Source organism: Vitis vinifera, chromosome 2 (genome assembly GCF_030704535.1).
Source record: "Vitis vinifera cultivar Pinot Noir 40024 chromosome 2, ASM3070453v1".
In the NCBI taxonomy this organism is placed as follows: domain Eukaryota; kingdom Viridiplantae; phylum Streptophyta; class Magnoliopsida; order Vitales; family Vitaceae; genus Vitis; species Vitis vinifera.
Genome location: NC_081806.1, coordinates 10,328,446 through 10,336,919, shown reverse-complemented (window position 1 = coordinate 10,336,919; position 8,474 = coordinate 10,328,446). Strand labels below are relative to the sequence as shown.

Genomic DNA, 8,474 nt, shown 5'->3' with positions numbered 1-8,474 from the left:
GTCTAATCTTTTAAATTTAATTCTCAAGACTCCAATTTTCGAATAAACTCCAAGAATCCCATTTTCACTTGAATAGTTTTAATTCCATTTCAGTTCCTAAATAATCTTCCGATCTTCTTGATTTTACATAAGCAATAGTGAATTCTTCATAATTCTAAAACACGGAATTTGTGAGACTAGTTCTTGAATAATAAATTGGGTTTTGGTGGGGGGGGGGGGGGGGGGGGGGGGGGGCGCCTGTGGACCCCGCATTTCGATTGCGCGATATGTTTCCCACTCGATGGCGAGCTCGAATTTTAATTTGAAAAATTGATTTATATTGATTATGAAAATGACTTGGAGTCGCCACTTATTTTTGTTTTATTTTTAAAGGGTAAACAAAATAAGAAAGAAAAACCCTAAGTGTGACTCCTTATTTTGGAAAAGGTGGTCTGTGAAAAACCGGATCGGGTTCGAGGGTCAGGTTACTTATCAGGAAAGTACGGTAAAAACCGTAGCACCCTTCTAAGTCCCTAAAAACGGGTCTCTACTAATAAAATGAAACAATCATGGCAATTGATGAGGAAATCAATGAATACTCAGAGTGATCATGCACACGTGAGAATTTAAACATGCATATCGAAAATGACCAGAGCGGATGTAGATGCGTACCTGGGCAGTGATCCATGAAGCGCTATCAAGAAGTGACGTTAGTGCACAATTAAGAAATAATAGCATGCACGTCGTAGAGCAGGATAAATAAATAGCGCGTGACAAACAAATCAATCAATCATAAAATCACGTATGTGGGGCCCCCACCAAAGCCCGATTGATCTTGCACGAATTAATCTCACAAATTCCATTGTTCTGAAATTATGAAAATGACATTCACGCTTATATAAAATTAAGAGAAAAAGAAGATTATTTGAAAACCAAAGTGGAATTAAAATTGTTCGAGTGAAAACTGGATTTTTGAAATTTATTTGAAAATTGAAGTCCTGAAGATTATCTGATAATTGGAGCCTTGGGAATTGAATTTAAGAATGGGAAAAAGAAATTGGAATTTTTTTTAAAAGGATTTGAGAATTGGTGTCTTGAAAATTAAATTTAAGAATTGGAACTTTGAAAATTAAATTTTAAAGAAATTGGAAATCTTAAAATTATTTGAGAAGTAAAAATTGTGAAAATTAAATTTAAGAATTTGAGTTTTAGAAACTAAATTTAAAAGAAATTTGAATTTTGGAAATTATGAGAATTTGAATTTTGAAAATTAAATTTAAGAATTGGAGTTTTAAAAATTAATTTTTGAAAGAAATTGGAGTCTTGGAAATTGAATTTACGAATGAGAATTTTGGAAATTATTTAAATGTTGAATTTTTAAAAATAAACAAATAAATAGGTGAGTAAAATGATAATGATTAAATAAATTGATATGAAAATTGAAATTTCGAAAATTGGAATTTAGATTTAAAAAATGGAAATTTATACAATTATTTGAAGATAAAAGTTTTGGGAATTAAAATTTTGGAAAATTAAAATAAATAAATAAAGATTGAGAATTAAAATGGAATGTTGGTGCACACGCGTGAAAGGAAAAAAAAACAAAGGCAATTTAAGTGGGGGAAAACAGTGAAAATAAATAAATAAATAAATTGGGTTAGGTGGCTGCACAAGAGAATGGGAAGAATGGAAATGAGTTGACCAAGTTGGGGCCCTCATTCCAAGCTTCACTTCTCCACGTGTTCAACTCCCTCTTGTTCTCCTCCCTTCCTCTTAGTTTCTTCCTTCCCCTCAAAACGGCTCCTCCATGGACATAACCCACACGAACCAGCAATAATAATAAGGGAATTCACAGCTCATTTTTGGTAAAGGCCACTCAGCATTTTCCGTCCCTAGCCTCACAACCCAACAATGAACTCACCAATTTAAAATAACATGTATGGCAGAAAAAAAAATGCTGGGTAATATGAAGCATATGAACCCATATATGTTATAGCCTCAAGTGAAATCACAGAAAATGAGAAAATGGCATAGCAATCACATTCAAATGGTGAATGAAAGCTAAAACAACAAGGCAAATGCATGAATGTGAAAATATAATGAAAAACATGAACAGAAGAAGAAGAAAAAAAAAAAACCACAAAGCACGCACCTAGAAAGCTCTTCTCCAGCAAAAATCCGTGAGAAAACCCCTCAGTTCTTCCCTTCCCCCTTTCTCATTTTCTCTCCTTCTTCTTCAAGCTTCACTCCCTCAGATCCCAAGAACCCCCCAGCCACACCTCTCTTTTTTCCTTCTATCTCTTTTTCTCTAGCCGATTCCTACCTTCTCGGGCAAGCCATTACCTGCTTCCCTGTTCATCTCTCAGCAGGTATGGGCTCCTCCAACTCCAGCATGGCCTCTGCCACGTCTCTTTCTCTCCTCCCATCTGGTGGTCCCCCCTTTGTTTAAAAGAGAAATGCCCAGAAGAGAGAAAAAAACTCTCCCCCCCAGGCCCCTCATAAAAGGGGGTCTACAGCGCCCTATGTTTGATCCCTATTGATTGTCAACTATTGTGCTTAATATGTTTTGCTTGATCTTCATTTTGCACTCTGATATGCATGAGCTATAATTTATATTCGTTAATTGTGTATTAATCTCATTTCTTGATAGCGCATTGTGGCTCGTGGCCCAGGTACGCATACACTCTCATTCTGATACTTCATTATACATGTTTCGATTCTCATATGTGCATGATCATTCAGGATATTCATTGATTTACTCATCAACTGCCACATCAGCTTCATTTTATCAGTAGAGACTCGACTTTAGGGACTTAGAGGAGTGCTATGGTCTTCACCATACCTTCCCGATAAGTAACCTGACCCCCGAGCCCGATCCGATTTTTCATAGATCGCCTTTTCCAAAACCAGGAGTCGCACTTAGGGTTTTTCTTTCTTATTTTGTTTACCATTTTAAAAATAAAACAAAAATAAGTGGCGATTCCAAGTCATTTTTAATCAACAAATCAATTTTTCAAATAAAAATCGAGCTCGCCATTCGAGTGGGAAATGCATGAGCCGAAATGCGGGGTCCATAGTTGTATTTTGAAAAATATTTTTTTTAAAAAATAAAAAATTGTGTTTTAAAAAAAATAATAATAATAACAAACTCATTTTCTCAAGTATTTGTCACATCCTACTCGAATGAGTTTGAAATAAATATAAATGAATTTGAAAAGAATTTAAAATTTTCTTTTAAATGCATAATGGATTTAGGATGGCTTGGTGTCTTGCCTCAATTATATATAAAATAAATAAAAAATTATTTCCATGAATTTTTTTATTTTAAACCTTTTATACATATAAAATATTACTTTTTATGAAAATGAATTAAAAATATTTATAATATTTATCTATTTATAAATTTTATTTATTTTTAACACAATTTAAAAATTTTAAACTAAAAAAATTGAAAAAAAAAGTTTAAAAAATTAAAAAGATTTTTCTTTTCTTTTTTTAAAGAATAAGTGGGCCATGAGAATGTCCTACCCGGCTCTCCTCCATCTTATTTAATTTAATATTAATTTATTAAAAGGGATATGAAATGATCCTAATTTTATAAATCCATCTCTTTTCATGTTTGAATTTAAAAAATAATCTATTTTTTATATTAATGTTTTTCAATCCCATTATTATTTATAAGTTTCAATAAAGAAAGATTATTTTTACAAGAAAAACATAAGGATATTTATACTAAAAATGGGTATTTTTTAGGTTTAAAAGATATGGAAAGTTAGATTTATGAATTTGGAATTATTTCATCATTTTTAATCAAATAATCTTTTAATTTATTTTTTGGGTGAGTAGGAAAATGGATATAAATAAAGGGAAAGAGGTTGGGAGGAATGACTTGTCCCATGGATTGCCATGCCTAGTCTCTCTTCTTTTTCCCCATTCAATCATCACTCTTTATCTTCACATGTTGCCCAGGATGCAGTAAGATAAGGTATTAGAAAATGTCAATGGGTGGAAATCAAACCAAAAAGATATTCACATGACCACTCATGTCAACAGGACCAACTACGCAAAATGTGAAATGGGTTGTAGTTGTCATTTACACAAAAGGACGAAGGGGCTTGACCTACCATCCACCTTTTCTGCATTCAGCAGTTTGCAACTTGTCATTCAGGAAGCTACCTTGAAATTAAGCCGCTGGACCTATATTAACTAAGACAATATTTAGACCCTTTCTCACTAAGTTTGTTTTAGATGGAGTCCAGTTCCACTCAGATTGCAGCTGAAGGTGTCAATATCACTCACATGGATGCTAAGTTTTACAACGCTGCAGCACATGGCCACATCAATATACTTGAGCAAATGTCAGAAGATGACATTCGATTCCAATTGACCCCAAAGGAGAACACAATCCTCCACATTGCAGCCCGGTTCGGCCAATCTGATTGCATTGAATGGATCTTACATTTTCATCTGTGTTCTTCTCTACTGTGACAGCCCAACCTGAAAGGCGACCTCCCACTTCACATTGCAGCAAGCGCAGACCATTTTGGGATGGTGAATGCTCTCGTTTGTTCTGCAAAGGCTCTGAATGAGGAGATGGAGAGTGGGGTTGATGCAGATAAGACGATGTTGAGGATGATGAATTTGGAGAAAGAAACAGCATTCCACCAGGCAGTGCGGTATCATCACCCTCAAGTGGTGAAGTTTTTGACTGAGGAAGACCCTGAATTTACTTATGGTGCTAATGTTAGAGGTCAGACCCCTCTTTACATGGCTGTTGAGAGGGGATTTGGTGACTTGGTAGATATGATCATATCAAGTTGCACTTCAGCAGCTCATACTGGTATCTTGGGTAGAACAGTTTTGCATGCAGCTATAGCTTCCGATGACCAAGGTAGGATAAATATCGGATTCTCTTTCTTGGATTTGGATTGCTTTGAAAAAAATGTAAATGGACAAGGTATGAATGTGATGATGTTTTCTGGAGTTATGAAATGGTAATTAATTTATTAGGGTGGGATCTAAAATTGAATTCATTTTCTATCTACAACATAAATTTCTCTCTTGTAAGACATGATGGACCTCTGAAAAACTCCTCCATGGTGGTGCTAAAGCGAATTGCTTCACATCTAAAACTTAGATCTTCTATTTCTTTTGATTGTTGAAAACAACAAAAGACTTGCTAAACAGTTGACTTTCTTTCTAACAGTTAAGATGCATGTATAAAGCAGATGGGTATACCTTGTCCATTAACTTAAAGTAAGAAAGGTTGAGGATTTTTTTGTGTAGATCCAGAAATTTTGCAAAATATGAGAGGCAATATCATTGGAAAAAAACATATGGGTAGGTCAATTAAACATTGGTCTTGAAAGGAGACGACATAAAGAATTTGTAAAATAGTTGCCTTTAACGGTGCCTGAAGCGTGCCTGAAGCGCGCCTGAATGGCGCCTGAAGCGCGCCTGAATGGCGCCTAAAGCGCGCCTCAAGCGCGCCTGAATGGCGCCTAAAGCGCGCCTGAAGCGCTCTTAGAATGGCGCCTGAAGCGCGCCTGGAATGGCTCCTGAAGCGCGCCTGGAATAGCGCTTGAAGCGCGCCTAGAATGGCGCCTGAAGAGTGCCTGGAATGGCGCCTGAACAGCGCTTGGAACGACGCCTTTTCCGACCACCAGACAACGCCAAAACAGCGCCCCTTCACCGGCGTCGCAAGCGTCACCCCCGTCATTGGTAGCGCGTCTGACTCTAGATCATGTCGGGTTCAATACCCATTTTTATTATTATTTTATTGGCCCAGATTTTGTGTTGTTTCCCTTCTCTTGCTATGGATCTTGTGATTGTGTTTTAAAAGAGTGTTTCGGTGAAAATGGAACCGCAACAAGGCTTTGATACCAATTGTTTGATTCTTTAAATTCTCCATGATCACCAAACACAAATACATGATATTTATATATATCAGACATTCAACAACATGCCTTAATCACCAAATAGGGAACCAACCTGAATTCATTATATGCTTGATGAAAAAGTATAGATCTTCTTAGGCTGTAGAGGGGTATCCACCTTTCTTAGTCTCTCTGATTATGGGAGCGGGAGAGAGCAGGTTTTGTTCTATTCAAAAGATGTGATGATGAAGAACATACATTTAGCCTTTATATTTATACCCTCTATGTCTTAGAGACCATACCTTTTGGACTATTGGGTCTCGCGAGTCTTGAGCCCATCATCTAAGACCCGTTATGGCTCTGGGCTCTACATATGAGGTGGTCCATACTCTAGAACAAATAGAAATCATATATATATATATATATGGATAGCTAAATCCTGGTTAATATAATGTGGGTCCACATTTATTCTAATAGGGAATACTAGGGCATGTTGGAATTAGTTTTCAATAATAGTTTTCTCTTCTAACAAAAAAATTGAAAAATGTGTTTTGTAACCAAAAATAGAAAACGATATAAACTAATTTTTTGTTCTTCAAAACATAAAACAGGGTATTTTTTCGAAAACATAGTGAAATTATTTTCACTTAATTTACAAACAAAAAGATTAAAAGATACCTTAATTAAAGTCTTGATGATAATCTTCAAGTCTTCTTGCTAAGAATCATCTCCTTGTTGCGATTCAATTTTTACTCGCTTCTTTAAAGATATTATGAGAATCACTTGAACTTTTGATAAATGATATTCACTCATATTTTAAATTTTTTTTTATTGTCATCAAAACCCGTATTATCCAACCACCAGCTCACATAAGATTTTTCAAAATTCTTCAATAGACAAATATTTCAAATCAAGTGAGATTTTGAGTTTTAGATAAAGTTAACAAAATTTTAAAATAATATGAAATTAAATCTAAAAATTAGGTCATTTAATACTAAAAATTCCAAAAAATATGACTCAAAATACTCCATAAACATTAAGAAAGAGTCTCTTTGGTGGAATTTTTAAAAACAGTTTTTAAAAATTCATAACACCGTTTGGTTATTGTTATTTGTTTCCAATTTTTAAAAACAAAGTGAAATAAAGAACAACTTCTAGAAACAAATAAAGGTTGTTTTCACCCATTTTTAAAAACAATAAAAAAACACATACACTCTATTATTTATCTTCTACATGAAACTATTGTTTTTCAAAAAATTTTTCGCTAGACAAATTAACTCCAAATTAAATAAGACTTAATGCTTTGAATTTGTTAATAAGTCTATTAATTTTTAAAAATAATTAAAAACTTAAATAATAAACTCATTAATATCATAAATTTATGAATATAATAAAATATCTATGGACCTTGCATTTCGCACGATGCGTTCCCACTCGATGACGAAACTCTTTTTTTTATTTTATTTGGTGAAAATATGATTTTTAGAAAAGACTTGGAGTTGCCACTTATTTTGTTTTATTTTTAAAGGGAAAAAAACAAAATAAGAAAGAAAAACCCTTAGTGTGACTCTTGAAGGAAAACAGGTCTGTAAAAAATCGAGTCTGGATCCGGAGGTCAGGTTACTTATTGGGAAGGTACGGTAAAGACCATATCAGCCCTCTAAGCCCGTATACATACGGTCTCTACTAAACGAATTAAGGGAATTGTGACAATTAATTAATTAATTATAAATACCAAGAAAAGTAACATAAATCAATATACACAAAAGTGATAACAAAATAAAATTACAAGAATGTACAAAATAAATGACAATAGAATTATGCAAAATGATTTATTAAACTAAATAAAAAATATATATTAAAGAATAGTTTTCAAGAAATTTCAAAGGATTTTATTAAAAATGATTTTGAATGAGTGATTTCAATTTATTTATTTACAAAATATTTTCTTCAAGTGATTTGATTCAATTTCATTTGTATTTAATTTTCAAAAAAAGTTATTTACACTTATTATATCAAAATAATTTATTACAAAATTTCAATTTGGTAACGAAAATTATTTTTACTTGCTTTTACAAAAAAAATGAATGAATTTTTACAATTTTATTTACAAAAATATTTCAATTTGTTTTCATTTAAGAAAAAGTGATTTATACAAATTTAAAAAAAAAAAACTTTATTTTCAAAATAATTTTTAATTAAAAATTAATTTTTGGGACAACTTTATTTATAAAACAATTTTTGGACAATTTTATTTAAAACAATTTGTGGACCTCGCATTTCAGCTCATGCGTTTTCCACTCGATGGTGAGCTTGATTTTTATCTTGAAAAAATGATTTTATTGATTAAGAAAAATGACTTGGAGTCGCCACTTATTTTTGTTTTATTTTTAAAAGGATAAACAAAATAAGAAAGAAAAACCCTAAGTGTGACTCCTTATTTTGGAAAAGGTGGTCTGTGAAAAACCGAATTGGGTTCGGGGGTCAGGTTACTTATCGGGAAGGTACGGTAAAGACCGTAGCACCCCTCTAAGTCCCTAAAGTCGGGTCTCTACTAATAAAATAAAGCAATCATGACAATGGACGAGTAAAACAGTGAATACCTAGAACTATCATGCA

At 33.2% G+C, this 8,474-nt stretch overlaps 1 long non-coding RNA gene across 1 annotated transcript; it reads right to left on the bottom strand.

The window, feature by feature from the left end:
- Window positions 1–1,590: 1,590 nt before the first annotated feature.
- On the bottom strand, window positions 1,591–2,448 carry LOC132254856 (uncharacterized). The gene is made up of 2 exons (XR_009467291.1): window positions 2,132–2,448; window positions 1,591–1,871 (listed from the first exon to the last, which is right to left on the bottom strand). It is a non-coding gene; the product is annotated as an uncharacterized LOC132254856 (long non-coding RNA).
- Between the last annotated feature and the right edge of the window lie 6,026 nt (window positions 2,449–8,474).